The sequence below is a fragment of the Labeo rohita genome, chromosome 15 (assembly GCF_022985175.1).
Source record: "Labeo rohita strain BAU-BD-2019 chromosome 15, IGBB_LRoh.1.0, whole genome shotgun sequence".
In the NCBI taxonomy this organism is placed as follows: domain Eukaryota; kingdom Metazoa; phylum Chordata; class Actinopteri; order Cypriniformes; family Cyprinidae; genus Labeo; species Labeo rohita.
This window is the reverse complement of record NC_066883.1, coordinates 31,158,083-31,170,483: the sequence shown is the minus strand read 5'-3', so window position 1 is coordinate 31,170,483 and position 12,401 is coordinate 31,158,083. Positions and strand designations below refer to the sequence as shown.

At 34.1% G+C, this 12,401-nt stretch overlaps 1 protein-coding gene across 6 annotated transcripts in view; it reads left to right on the top strand.

The window, feature by feature from the left end:
- The window catches only part of nphs1 (NPHS1 adhesion molecule, nephrin), a 219,763-nt gene that overhangs the window by 98,325 nt on the left and 109,037 nt on the right, over positions 1-12,401 (top strand). For 5 of the 6 annotated variants that reach the window (XM_051128920.1, XM_051128922.1, XM_051128923.1 and 2 more), the window contains exons 1-2: positions 5,357-5,386; positions 8,298-8,395. The gene's annotated coding sequence lies outside the window, so the exon portion shown is untranslated. Of the gene's footprint in view, positions 1-1,771; positions 1,856-2,035; positions 2,073-5,356; positions 5,387-8,297; positions 8,396-12,401 lie in introns of those variants that run through there. The other variant, XM_051128921.1, reaches the window with a different exon arrangement.

Genomic DNA, 12,401 nt, shown 5'->3' with positions numbered 1-12,401 from the left:
AAGGGCAGTACTAAGTGGAAAAAAATAAATATTTTAACGAAATAAGAAAAATTTGGTCATCTTCATCCTGTTCAAAAGTTTTCACCCCCCGGCTCTTAATGCATTGTGTTTCCTTCTGGAGCATCAGTGAATGTTTGAACCTTTTTTAATAGTTGTGTTTGGGACCCTCAGTTGTCCTCGGTGTGAAAAGATGGATCTCAAAACCACAGTCACTACTGAAAAAGGTTCAAATATGCAAAAGATGCTGGAAAACTGAAGAATCTGCAGGACCTGGAGGATTTTTCTGAAGAACAGTGCTCAGTTTAACTGTTCAAAACAAACAAGGGACTCATAAACAACCATCACAAAACATAAAAGCAGTCGTAGATCATGCAGGTAACCACACAATATTAAGAACAAAGGGTTCCCAAACTTTTGAAGGGGGTCATTTTTTTGGTCTTGTGAGCTACAGTATATGTAAACATCTTTTTATATAAAATATCTTACTCAGGACAGTACTAAAATAAATAAATTAACAATATGCATTTTATATGATCTCTCTTATTTTGTTAAAATTGTTCACATTTTCACATATTCTGCAAGGGGTTCCCAAGCTTTCGCATGACACTGTATAAATAAACATCACTAATATATCCTGATGGGAGGTAGGTATTTTTTTGTTTGTTTTTAATTAATTGTGCATACATTGTCTTTGAATTGCCAACTCCATAAATAACATATTATGTATATATATATGTGTGTGTGTGTGTGTGTGTATGTATGTATATATATATGTGTATGTATGTATATATGTAAGTATATAGGGTTTGCACTTATGTCACAATTTGGTCAGTTTTTCCATATCAAGTCAAGTCAAGTCAAGTCGAGCTTTATTGTCGTTCTGCTACATGTGTGGACATATAGTGGAACGAGATGTCGTGTTTCGCAAGACTACGTTGCTACATACTAGTTAAACATAATGTAAACATACAACAGTACAAGTGTAAGAAAAGCAATTATAGACCTATACAACAGTTAACCATCTGACTATACACATACTATAAATACTATTACTACAACAAATGGGGGGGGGGGCGGGGCTGAGGTTTTCATGGTTTCAGAGGGGGACAGGGAGATTGGCCTATATGCGCAGCCATATAGGCTCGGATGTAAACAGCTACTACTGATATGTTGTTCTGCTAATTAATGCTGTCTAAACCGTGAAAAAAAATGTGTGGAAGCTGCTAAATCCTATAGAGAAGGACTTGGTTAGAAAGAAAGGGTGCAATATTTTGACAAACTAAAGTTAATAGGTGGTAAAGATGCGTACGAGCAGTATTAATGGAGATGATAAGAATGAACACAAATTCTTGTCCTGGAAATCCTGGTTTATTTTGGCCAACCTCAAACACCTTTTGTTCCTCAGACAGTTTTTTGCATTCTTCTCCTTGATTTGTTATAACTTTTGGCAGTCTATAGTACTCAGAATGTTTTTCCTGGTCAGACCGATTAGTACAGCCCGAAACTTGACAATAATTGACCATTCAATTATTATCAGTAATTGTTTCGTTCGGTTTAGTGGCATTGTTTAGTCGCCAATATGGCCGACTGATGACGTGTTGTGAAAACATGACCTCTCTGCAGCATATCTATTGTATTTTTTTTTTATGTTTTATTTTATTCTGTTTATTTTTAATTTATTCGTTTTGCATTTTAGTGATTATCTCCGATTAATTAAAAAGCAAAAATATTTTTAGACTTTAAAGCACTTTTTTTTTTTTTGTCTGTATAGGACAGGTGGTTGGAAGCAGGGGTTCAACAGTTGGGCTCGTTTGCTTTGGCACATATGGAAATGCTAACAGACAACTCTCTCCAGGTATTTTACACCTTAGATTGAAAAAAGAAGTTCATGCCACCCAAAAAGTATAGTTATTTCAGAAGCAGAGCAAATCATACGATTTTAATGAAAGATTGAAAAGGCACTTTTTCCACTGAATTACCATGCACTTATGAATCACTAAAAATAAGATATTCCATCTTTTTTTGTCCTTCACAGATAAATGAAAGTCATGCAGGATTGGAATGACATGGGGGTGAGTAAATGATTTTAGAATTGTTATTTGAATTGTTCTATTAAAAAAAGTTAACAATAAATGTATTTTCATGTTGCCTTTGACATGTTATGTTTTGACATTTGAACAGATGAAGGCAAATTTGGATGTAACTGAAAATAATCTAATCGGCTTTATTAAAAACAGCAAACAAAGCTCTGATGTCTTACCTTATAAATCAAAAAAAATCCTCATATATCAACAATCAAGGTCTTGTGCACTTGTCAACACATTATCACGGTCGTGATAGAAATTACATGCAGATGCGGGCGCTCAGCAATTAGCCTTCGTCTACGCATTACTATTTATCTCATGCACCATCATGCCTTCAGCTATTTATGCAAGTTTCATATAATCACATTTTCCTGCATCGCGAGTTCAGAAGTTGGAGGTATGAGGAAGTGAAAAATGATTTTAATCAGACAAAGTTCCACTTAAAAAAAAAAAAAAAACCTTGCACATGGAGATGAAAAGGTATCTGAAAAGCATAGCGGAGTAAGATCTCATTGTGCGGTCGTCTCAAATCAAAGCAGCCTCAGATATTTGAAATATGCTTTGGTTAAAATGAGAACCAACTCGGCGAGATTAACACTCGAAAACGATTGAGAATTTCACACTTGAATCAGTTCTGCGAATCCTGAAAGCCTGAGTGAGAGAGAGTTTGTTCAAACGGTCAGATATGGGAGCGACGCGATGAATTAAAACGTGAACTATGCCACTTAGGTGCTTTGTCATAGGATTAGCCTAGTTTTTGACCTCAGCTGTTAATTAAAATGCATTTCACAAAGCAGAAGAAGGTGGCCTTCACCTAAAAACACACCCAAAACCCCATCTGTTGGGTTACGTGACTGTACGAGCGTGTTTACGCGTGGGCAGGAGCAGCTATGAGACAGTGCATGTGGGTGGATAAGGGAGATAATGGAGCACATGGCTTAAGCTATTAAAGGACTGTTTTACAGCTTAATCGTTTTTTGTTAAAGGCTCCGTGCCGATCTGTTCTGGGTTATTTCTGCCGCTGCCGTTTCCCTCTTTTGGAGGATTTAGCCGAGTTTACCCCTCTAATCTGACTCGTTTTGTTAGCGATACTCAGACCTGTTTGCTGCGCTTATTGTACGGCGCCCACTAATGCGTGTGTGTATGTGTGTGTTCTCCTTCAATGAGACGGCTCTACTTCATTGCCACGTCCATCACTGTCAGATATGATTGTGTCTCTGGTAAAACGACAGATGTGCTTGGCACAACTTGAGTTGGTGGGTCCTTGGAGACCTTTAGTCTGTAGATCTGTGTTAAAGCAGTTGTTTTTGTACTGAATGAGAGAGTTTGTGAAGGAAAGAAACCCTTGTGTGTGTCAGCTTTTGTACTGTGCACTTTTGATATATTCATGAGGCCCAAATATTGTATTTTATATTCAATACATAATGTATTGCTATATTTACGGGGCCTGAAAATATAAAATAAGCACCTTTCAAAAGTTTGGCATCAGTGAGATTTTTGAATGTTTTTAATGAAGTCTCATATGCTGACCAAGGCTGATTTTATTTGATCAAAAATGCAAGAAAAGCTGTAATATTATGAAATAGATGTTTTCTACTTGAATATATTTTAAAATGTAATTTACTTCTATGAAGCAAAGCTGGATTTTTTGGAGCATTACTCCAGTCTTGATCCTTCAGAAATCATTCAGATATGCTGATTTGTTGCTTAAGAAATATTATCAATGTTGAAAACAGTTTTGCTGCTTAGTATTTTTGAACCCATGATACGTTTTTCAGGACTTTTTAGGTTAAAAAGAAGAGCATTTATTTGAAATAAAATATTTTATAACATTATTAATGTATTTACTGATGTCTTTTGATCAATTTAATGCATGTTTGTTGAAAAAAAAATAAAAAATATATATATATATATTAATTATTAATTTTAAAAAAAAACATTCTTAAAAAAAATCGGTATATACTCTACAAATTTACAGTACTGTCATATTCCAAATGCTTATAAATCATGTTTTGCATTAAAGTAGTTCATTATTTTATTTTAAATTATTTTAGTTTAGTTTAGTTTAGTTTATTATTTGTCATTTACTTACAAATCTGTATGATCTTCATAAATTATGCTTTGCATTAAAGTAGTTAATTTGATATTTTATTTTATTTTATTTTATTTACCAAACCTGTAGGATCTTCATAAATCATGTTTTGCATATATTTTATTTTATTTTATTTTATTTGTCATTTACTTACCAAACCTGTATGATCTTCATAAATCATGTTTTACATTAAAGTAGTGAATTCAATATTTTATTTTATTTATTTTTGTTTAGTTTAGTTTAGTTTATTATTTGTCATTTACTTACAAATCTGTATGATCTTCATAAATCATGTTTTGCATTAAAGTAGTTAATTCGATTTTATTTTATTTTATTTTATTTTATTTTATTTAATTTACCAAACCTGTATGATCTTCATAAATCATGTTTTGCATATATTTTATTTTATTTTATTTTATTTTACTTACCAAACCTGTATGATCTTCATAAATCATGTTTTGCATTAAAGTAGTTAATTCGATATTTTATTTTATTTTATTTTAGTTTAGTTTAGTTTAGTTTAATTTAGTTTAGTTTATTATTTGTCATTTACTTACAAATCTGTATGATCTTCATAAATCATGTTTTGTTTTAAAGTAGTTAATTCGATTTATTATTTTATTTTATTTTATTTTATTTTATTTTATTTTATTTACCAAACCTGTAGGATCTTCATAAATCATGTTTTGCATATATTTTATTTTATTTTATTTTATTTGTCATTTACTTACCAAACCTGTATGATCTTCATAAATCATGTTTTGCATTAAAGTAGTATATTCAGTATTTTATTTTATTTTATATATTTGTCATTTACTTACCAAACCTGGATGGTCTTCGTTTTTTGTGTGTGTGTGTGTGTACACATTCTGTACATTTGCATGTGGTGACATGGTTTATTAAAAATGATGAATCCCCACTAATGTTCATGTGTCCCATGTTTAACCAGTTGCATCGCACCAATTTTGAATATGCACATATCCAAATTTCTCATATGAGATTTGAGAGCTTCATACAAGAGGAAGGTTTTAAGAGAGCAACTTTTTGCATTTAGATTTGTTATGTTTGGAAATTTGTATGGAGCACTTTTATGATACCTTTATTGTGCTTTTTGTCAGTTTTGAGGTTTTTTGGCCCTTAGCAGCCATTTGTGTTGATTGGCAACCTGAAGATCCTTAAGAGCATCGCCTGTTACGTTCGTCAGAAGAAAGTAAGTCATACAGGTTTTGTAACAACACGTGGGTAAGCAAATGATATCCGAATTTTCATTGTTGACTGAACTCTCCTTTTAAATCTACTAATGTCAACAGGTTTCTGAGATCATTAGCATCATATGAAATTATCTTCGACATCACTAATGTAGCTTAAAGGTCTCCGTGAGTGTTTGTCTGTACAAGGACACACACATGCAAATTAATTAGTCTAATGTAGCGTATTTAGCTGCACTGTTTGGTGGAGTTTCATATTATTCAAATGAGTATTTTCTAGCTGTGTTCCCAAAAGGTCACATGTGCGCGATGTTTGTTTGAGTTTGTCTTGTTGTGTGTGTGTGTATATGTGTGTAAGAGAGAAAGATAGCATCAGTAATAGGCTTACGGTGGTGGAGCGGTAAATAAGGGAACGGGACACACAAGGTTGGCCACGATGCTCATCTTCTCTGACCTCCCGTTTCAATATGGGCCCCATCCCTCGTTTTATTCCTCCCCTCCCTCGCCCTCCTCCACTCATTCACCCTCCTGTCTCTTCATCAGCCCTTCATTGTGATAGATGGGCACGTGGATGGACAGTAAAGTGCTAAAGTTTGTGGGCCGTGGAACCCACACCGCTGCATAAAAAAGAGAGCGAGGGAGAGAACGAGAAGGCTGGCGCTTCCAGAATTGGATGGTGCCGAGGAAACACGTCAGCATTTTCTCTCCCAGTACGTTTCACTCAGCGCAATTGAGTCTTATTATCTGACCCCTCTCCCTCTTCACACTGACCTGATAATATTTTACCACTCACACATTCTTGCTGTCTCCCTCCCTCTGTCTTTCTGACAACTTCCTCTCTCTTGCACATTGTCGCACACACACACACGCTCTGCCGTTCTTCCACTCATGCACCTGTACTTATGCCGGTGGCATCATTATTCTACATAATTGCTGATTATTCTGAATAATTACCTTAGTGGACCACATGTCAATTTTTATTTGTTTACATCTCAGTAGAAATTAACTTTCATATTATTTATCATCTCCATCAAATAGTTGCATAAACAGCATAATTACTGATTATTGCGAATCATTTAATACACACACCATATGGTAATTTGCATTTGTTTATGTCTAGATATAAATAAAGTTTTTAAAATCTTATACTTTCTATATGAAATTAGTGATGGCTATTGTGAAGGCATATGCAAAATCTGTTTTTATCTGATTATATCTAGATAAATTAGTTGTTAAATTAAATCTCTAACATATAGTCACAGAAATGATGGTTAATGATTATTATTATTATGAATAATTACATATCCAGACCATATGGCAGTTTTTATATTAATGTTTATGTGTAGATGCTGTATTAATAAACATTTATATTTTATCTTCAACCATTTCTTGCATAAAATGCATAAATACTGATTATTATTGTCAGGCATTACAAACACAATTTGTATTTATTTATTATTTTTTTTAAATCTCATATCATAGTCACATAAATAACATTAAATTATATTAATATATTAAAATTATATTATAAATTATATACTGTAATTACTGATTGTTATTGCAAATACTTTCATACCCAAGCCATGTATTTTTTATTTTTTTTCTACTTTTATATTGATATAAATTAAATATGGAAGCCCATTTCCGCCACTGAATTAAAAAAAAAAAAAAAAAAAAAAAAAAAAAAAAAGCTATTTGCAACTTTTTATTTCACAATTTTTACTTTTTTTTTCTTAGAATTGCATGATACAAACTCGCAATTCAGATTTTTTTTTTTTTCCTAAATTGTGAGATTTAGGTTATAAAGTCTGAATAGCGGGATAAAAACTTGCAATTGTGATTTTATATTTTGCAATTTGACTTTTTTTTTTAGAATTGAGAGATATAAAGTCCAATTTTGATGGGGGGAAAAAAAATCTCAGAATTGCGAGTTTATGTTTTACAGTTATGACTTAACTTGCAATTGCATGTTATAAAGTCAGAATTGTGAGAGAAACTTGAAGTCACAATTGTGAGTTTATATCTTGCAATTCTGACTTTTTTCTCAGAATTGCGACTTTATTTATCAGAATTGTAGTGTATCTCAGAATTCAGAGTTTTTTTCCTGCAATTGTGTGATAATATGTCACAATTCTGAGAAAAAAAATAACAATTGCAGGTTTGTGTCATGCAGTTTTCAGAAAAATGCAAATTTGCAAGATGTAATTTCGCAGTTGCGAGTTTACAAAATTGAGAATTGTAAGAAATTCCCATCCATATATATATAAAAAATATTATTAACTTTCATATTTGGTTCTATTTGCTTAGTAAATAATTGCATTCACAAACTGGGTTTTCTATAATTATTCTAATTATTGTTCTGAATAAGTAGGCCATTTTTGTAATATTTCTATCTAGATATAAATGTACTTTCATATTTAATCTGTTTTATAGTCACAGAAATTACACAGCTAATGAGTGATGTACTTCATTTATGTCGCCATTAGACATGAAGTAATTAGTGCAGGAACATTGACGGCATGTCTTCTATGCCATAGATGGATTTCATGGAATCAAATATAGAAATGAAAATGTTAACTCCAGTTCACAAAATAAAATATCATCTAGTTCACATGAAGTGTGAGGTATTTCCAGCATGTGGACTTATTTAAATGCGTCACACTCACAAATGTTTCCTTTGATAAATGAGCCTTAATCTTTAAGACTCATTAAATTTTAATTAAAAATCTATTTCAAACATTATAGCGTTTATTCTGGATTGTATTTTCAGTGTTGTGGTAAGCGTGTTATGTAATCTGATTCACAAATAAACGAAAAGCGTTTTTGTTTTTTTATACCTGATTATCTGACATTTTTATTTGATTGATTTCCTGATAAATTTAATCAAAAGCCTCTCCTTTCTCCATGTCATAGGCCTACGCAGTGCATGTCTAGCAGTGGGACGTGAAAACACAGGCAAGCCGAGCATAACGCTGCAATTTTGCAAGAACAACAGCCTAAATCAATGGGTGGTGAGAAAAAGAAACACACTCTTGTTTTCTAATTGCAATTATTGAAATGAATTACTTTTTGCCTTTATTTCCACTGAGAAATCTAGATAGTCTGTCATTATTACAATCAGATACTATTAAAAATGGGATAAAGGTGGTTGCAATGTCTCTTAAAGGGATAGTTTACCCAAAAATGAAAATTCTGTCATTAATTACTGATTAATTAATTACTTGTTCATCTTTGGAACAAAAATTAAGATATTTTTGATGAAAGTAGGTAGCAAGGATATTGTTAAAATAGTCCATGTAACATCAGTGGATCAACCTTAATTTTATAAAGCTATGTAAATACTTTTTGTGCACAGAGAAAACAAAAACAACAACTTTATTCAACATTTTCTTGTCCTTCGTGTCAGTCTTGTCTGTGCAGGTTCAGTAAACTCTCGGATTTCTTTAAAAATATCTTAATTTGTGTTCTGAAGATAAACAAAAGTCTAATGGGTTTGGGACGACATGAGGGTGAGTAATTAATGACACACTTGTCATTTTTGGGTGAGCCTATCTCTTTAACTGACCCCTCGTCAGCTGTCAGAATATCACTGTATTAAATAGCTCATATTCAGAAGCTCGTTTGCGGTTTTGGGTTAAAACCGAGCCGATTTGAGGATTAGCGTCTCTTCAATCTGGCTACCACAGCTGCTTTCCACTCGACACTGTGTCTGACCCCCCGTATCATTGGCAAAGTGTTTGTATGCAAGCGTACAGTAGCAAAAACCAACCAGATCTGTGGTCCAAATCCCTCTTAACCAAAATTAATCTTTTTTTCCACCTGCTCAGTGCAGTCCCTTGTGGGTCACCAACAGTTAGAGATTAGAAAAGCCACCCGTCTCCCCCCGTACGACCTTTTATGTCGATGTGACGTTTCTTGAAGATCCCAAAGATCTGTTTGAGACTTAAGAGACTTGTGAGATTGCGGCTGACTTCTGTCGCGGCCAGACGGTCGCTTGTTGTTGACGATTTCTGTAATCAGAGACAGGCAGATTGCCGTGTTTTGATGTTGTGCCTGTGTTTTGAGTGCATGTGTGTGGCCACTCTTTTAAAGCAGATTTGGCCTAGTAAGTGCAAGATGTGTCAGCATTAGTGGCATACTCGGTTCTTTCAAGTTAATGCACAACAACTGAGTCATTTCCTCTTTTACACTGACCCTCTGTGACACTCTGCATTTCCCCTGTGAAGTCAGAGTCGCACAGCCCCATTGGCTGGTTTGGTTATGCTGGAGAGCTTGCGAGGACCGCCGGGTTGTTGCTCTCGAGCAGTACATTAGCTGAGCACTTAGCCGCAGACGGACCAGAGCGCAAGTCGTCTTCAGGTCAAGGCTGTACTTATCACAGTGTGCTACACTTCAAAACTCTCATCAAGTGCAATACAGTCGTATTAAAACTTGAACTGTGTGTGTACTTGATAATTCATGGGTACAAGGAGAAAATACTAAGCGTTGGGGTTGCACTGCAAATGACAGCGAAATTATGAAGAAATTGCTAATTAAGTAGTTATTACTATCTATTACTATTTATTTAAAAGACTAATTTTAATAGATCGACTATTAAATGTACTTTTTTTATCTTTTCATTCAGCATTGTTATGTAGTTTTGCAATTAATAGATCTTAGAATGGCCAAGGATCAGCTATCTCCATGTAAAACTGATCATGCAGACCAAACCGTAAGTCGTAGAGACTTAAAATTTGGAGGGACGGTAGTACTCTCACCACCAACAACGTCACCAAGGCTCACCCCAATCGGCCTGACGGGGGCACTACAGTGATCAAAAGAACAAAATCGCTCACAATATAAGTGTTTTATATTGTTGGAATCCTTGGCTTACAATAGTTGATTGTAAGACATCAGCGTCGTACCTCAGATCAGCTGTAACAGTCCGACTTCCATTGTTTCGATGCCGGAGCAGGGATGTAAGTTAGACAAGAATATCTCCAATTGAGCGATTGAGGTGTTGTGTTGCTGGATGTAATAATAAATATAGTGGTCGTCATTTACTCCTGACATCTGAGCTGCTGAAGATGCAGTGGATTACATTTGTTTGTGAAGGGAGTGCGCCTCCTGATCTACATATATCCGTCTATGTTCACGCAAATCATTCGTGATCCAGCTTCACTTACAGCAGAAGTAAGTATAAGGGTTTTTATTATGAATCTCTGCAAACACCTTTCCTAATAACGTGCTAGTTAGCAAGTTTTGCGGCTAAATGCGGCTAAAGTAAACAGTCTCTCCGAGCACAGCTCGTCACTCCACAGAGAAAAGAGAGGGGCGGGGCGAGCAGAGCTCATTTGCATTTAAAGGAGCAATCCCTCAGAATGGGGTGATTTTTGCAGTGCTCATTTTGACAAGGTGAAAAGGGTGTTTTTTACACAACCATTGAGAATTTTTAACCAAAGTATATTGTAGACTTTTTATTAAGACCCTAAAGAATCATATCAACTTCTGATGACCCCTTTAAAAAAAAAAAACTTTTTGCCAAATCGGAACCAAACCAGTGCAGAAAGATATTTTGGAGAAAGAATATCAATAATTATCAAAAAAAAAAAAAAAAACTGGAATTTTCGACTCATGTTGCAAAGGGACGCCAAAACGTTCAAAAGGGCCAGACCTCCTGAACGGAATGAGATATCTCTGCCAAACTCAGAACACTTATGTAAAAGCTCAATCTAAGGTCACAGGGGAAAAAATTACGTTGGCCACTTTGTGGAGCTATGAGAGATAAAAATAAAATCAAAAATAAAAATGACTATAACTACGCAACTATTTGTCATATCAACATGAAAATCTTGAAAATCTGGGTCTTGGCCCAAAGTGCAATAAGTGTTTATAAGGACATTTGTGTATCTCAAAAAAAACATGGACGCCATTGCTCGATGAATTTTGAGCGCCTACACTGTAAAAAACAATTTGTTGAGTCAACTTAAAATAGTTTGTAACTGGCTGCCTTAAAATTTTAAGTTCAGTCAACTCAAAAAAAGTTTATTCAACTTGAAATGTTAAATTATACTAAGTGACAACTTAGATATTTGAGTTGAATCAACTTAAGATTTTAAGGCAGCTGGGTTACTTACCCATCTGTTAAGTTTAGCAAACACAAATATCTAAGTTGTTACTTAGTACAACTTAACATTTCAAGTTGAATAAACTTATTTCAGTTGACTGAGCTTAAAATTTTAAGGCAGCAGGGTAAACAAATTATTTTAAGCTGACTCAACAAATTGTGTTTTTTATTTTTTACAGTGTATTAGACAAGTTTAACGGAGGCCGATTGGAACAAAACTCAGTGGGCCTCTTTGACTCACGGCCCTAAGAGTCTATAAGAAATTTGAAAGAAATCGGCCACTGTGGGGCGATATCGCATTTTTTAAGTGCATAAATGATTGTACATTTTGTTTTTTTTTGCACATACACACAATATTCATATCATATGACAGAACTCCTCATTTTGGACAACTTTGCCTCTAGAACCACTGCTGTCAATTAAATTGTTTGTTAAATGATTGAGAAGATGTCAAAAACCTACTTTTGCGAACTAGTCCTAGGTTTTTTAACCCTAACCCTAATCTGGAAAAAAACACTGCGGTACAATTCTCTAGACTCTCTAGGTCAATAATTATCAAAAAACAATTTAAATGAACTCTTTGGAAGGCTATAATGGGGCCGTTTAGAAAAGGGGCCTGTCCAAATTCACCCAAAATCCTATAAATCCTAAAGGAAAACTCAAAACTTCACAAAACCTGCTGAGCACATGCGACAGGTGATTCTAAACAAGCATGTAGGACGGACCACTAATCGGACCACAGCTGGCGCTGTAACAGTCATAAATGTGTAAATAAAATTACAAAGAAGACCTTAAAAAATATTATTATTATTTTCTTTTTACTTTTAATCAGCATAGATGCATTAAATTGACATTTGCAGTGTTATAAAATATTTCTGTTTCAAATAAAATAAATGCTGTTCTTATTTATA